Below are 3,460 nucleotides of genomic sequence, written 5' to 3'. Positions count from 1 at the left end.
AGTACTTATTTGTCATGATTTTTTCCAAATTTGTAGGTTGCCTTTTCACTTTATTGGTAATTTCTTTTGACGTGAAAAAACTTCTCAGTAAGTACAGATCCCATTTGTTATGTCTTTTAACTGTTACCCGAGCTTGATGCTAGTGTAAATGGTATTGTTTTTATAATTTCCGTCTCAGTTTGATTGTTGTCTGTGTAGAGGAATGCTGTTGACTTTTGGGTATTGCCTTTATAACCTGCTATGCTACTGAATTTCTGTATTAATTCTAGTAGCTTCTTGGTGGAGTTTTTTGGGTCTTCCAAGTAAAGTATCATTTCATCTGCAAATAGAGATAATTTTATTTCTTTACCTATTGTTATTCCTTTTATTTGTTTCTCTTGTCTATTGGCTGTAACTAATGATTCCAGAACTATATGGAATAGGAGAGGTGATAGAGGACATCCTTGTCTTGTACCAGATCTAAGAGTAAAAGTTTTCAGTTTTTCCCCATTTAGGATTATGTTAGCTGTTGGGTATCCATAAATGGCTTTTACTGGATTGAAGTAGAGGCCATCTATTCCAATTTTCTGTAGGACTTTGAACATGAATGTGTGTTGGGATTTGTCAAAAGCCTTTTCTGCACCAATAGAGATGATCATGTGGTTTTAGTTTTCGCTCTATTGATATAGTGTATTGCATTTATAGATATTCTAATATTGAACCATCCTTGCATCCCTGGGATGAATCCTACGTGGTCATGGTCTATGATCTTCTTGAGGATTTGCTGTAATCAATTTCCTAGGATTTTATTGAGAATTTAGCATCTATGTTCATGAGGGAGATCGGCCTGTAGTTCTCTTTCTTAGTTGCATCTTTCCCTGGTTTTGGTATCAGTATGATACTTGCCTCTAGGAATGATTTTGGTAGGATTGCTTCCTTTTTAATTTCATGGAAGAGTTTGCGGACTATAGGGACTACATCTTCCATAAATGTCTTTTAGATTTCCACTGTGAATCCATCCAGACCTGGAATTTTTTTGCCGGTAGGTTTTTTATTACATCTTGTATTTCATTGGCTGTTATTGGGCTATTTAGGGTGGTTATATCTTGTCGATTCAGTTGTGGTAATTTTTACTTTTCTAGGAATCTGTCCATTTCTTCTGTGTCTTCTATTTGGTGAGAGGAAACATTCTCAAAGTAGCTATTGATAATCTTCTGAATTTCCTCTGAGTCTGTGATAATTACACCCTTTTCATTCCTTTTTGTTTGCATTCGAATTTTTTCTTTCCTCTTTTTGATGAGGATAGCTAGGTGCTTATTGATTTTACTTAATCTTTCAAAAAACCAGCTTTTTGCTTTTCTAATTCTTTGTATTGTTTTCTTCATCACATTTGAATTAATTTCTGCTCTAATCTTTATGATTTCCTCCCGTCTTTGGGCTCTGGGTTTGTTATGCTCTTCCTTTTCTAGTTGTTGAAGGTGCAGCATTAGGGTATTTATTTGTTCCCGTTCTGTTTTCCAAAATGTGTGAGTTCACAGCTATGAATTTCCGTCTGAGAACTGCTTTCATCGTATCCCATAAATTCCGATAAGTTGTGTTTGAATTTTCATTGAATTGTAGATATTGTTGAATTTCTTGTTTAATTTCATCTGTGACCCATTGGTTTCTGAGTAGGGTGTCATTTAATTTCCATGTATTTAAGTTTTTTGCTGGTTTACTTTGTCATTTATTTGCAGTTTCATTGCACTGTGGTCAGATAATATGCATGGATGATTTCTGTTTTCTTACATATACTTAAGCATGAGCTATGGACCAGTATGTGGTCTATTTTAGAAAATGACCCATGTGCAGCTGAGAAAAATGTGTATTCAGCTGAGTTTGGTTGGAGCACTCTGCTTATGTCTACCAGGTCCATTTGTTTCAAGCTCAGGTCCAGTTCTGTTATTTCTTTGGTAAGTTTTTTTCTGGTTGACCGACATTTTGGAGATAAGGGGATTGTAAGGTCTCCTGTTAAAATTGTGGTGTTGGATATTAGATTTTTGATGTTCATTAAGATTTGCCTTATGGGGCCGGGGAGATGGCTCAGTAGAATAAGCGCTTCCCTGGCAAGTGCAAGGGCCTGAGTTCAATCCCCGGTTCCGAAAAAAAAAAAAAAAGATTTGCTTTATATAGTTGGGTGCTCCCATGTTTGGTGCATAGATGCTTATGAGTGCTACGTCTTCCTCTTGCATTTTTCCCTTAACCATTATACAGTGGCTTTCTTTATTTCACTTCAGCATTCTTTCTTTGAAGTTCAGACTGTCTGAGAATAGGATTGCTACCCCTGCTTTTTTCTGAGGTGCTGGGTCATGTAGTATTGTGTTCTGTCCCTTGGCTTTCAGCCTATGAATGTCTTTATGAGTTAAATGTGTTTCTTTTATACAGAATACTGTTGGATTTTGTTTCCTAGTCAACTGTCCCAGTCTATTTCTCTTAATTGGTGAATTGGTGTCCATTTACATTGATTGTTAGAATTGAGATGTATTGTCTTACGATTGACATGTTATTTACCTGTTGTTCTTTACTCCTTTTTCTCCTGTTAATATTTGCCTGCCCTATTTAGTTGGGTGGCTTCTCATCTCTTTGGTGGAGCTCTGATCATTTTCCTCCCTCTCTAGAACATCTTTCAGTAGCATGTGTATGGTTGGCTTTGTCATCACAAAATCTTTAGCTGTTTTTGTCATGAAAGTATTTCACTTCTCCATCAAACTTGAAAGTGAGATTTTCATGGATTAGTAAGTAGTCTGGGCTGCAATTTGTTTTCATAGAGGACTTGAAGTATTCTGCTCCATGCTCTTCTTGCCTTCATGTTTTGTGAAGAGAAGTCAGCTGTAATTCTTATGGGTTTTTCTTTGAATTTGATCTGTTTGTTATCTCTAGCGGCTTTCAGTAGATTATTCTTGTGCTGAATTTCTGGGATCATGACGATTATACGTCTCAGTGTGTTTTTCATTGGGTTGAGGTTACTTGGTGTTCTGTATGCTTCAGTTACCTGAAGGTCAGATTGTTTAATCATATTTGGGAATTTTTCTGCTATTACTTCTACCCATATTTTCTTAATGTCATTTGTATTGACTCCTTTCTCATTCATTCCTATTAGTCTCATACTTTTCACCTTTGCATCATCTTGCATTTGATGGATTATATGCCTGCATCCTCTTTGTTTTTAGGAGGTCCTTTCTTACCTTTTCACTAGATGTACCAGCATCTTCAAGATCTGAAACTCTGTCTTCACTTTTACTGATACGATTTTACAAGATTCTGATTGAAATTTTAATTTCTGATATATCTCTTTAACTCTGTTTCATGCGATCCATTTCTTTCCTGTATTGCTTTATCAAGGAATCCATCATTTTTCTAATCTCCTGCAGTTTGTTTATCAATGTCTTCTTTTTTTCAAATCAAATTGGTAGGGCAGTTTCAATAATTAACACATTTTATA

Source organism: Octodon degus, unplaced genomic scaffold (genome assembly GCF_000260255.1).
Source record: "Octodon degus isolate 3935 unplaced genomic scaffold, OctDeg1.0 scaffold00117, whole genome shotgun sequence".
NCBI classification, from domain to species: Eukaryota; Metazoa; Chordata; class Mammalia; order Rodentia; family Octodontidae; genus Octodon; species Octodon degus.
This window is presented reverse-complemented; position numbering follows the sequence as displayed.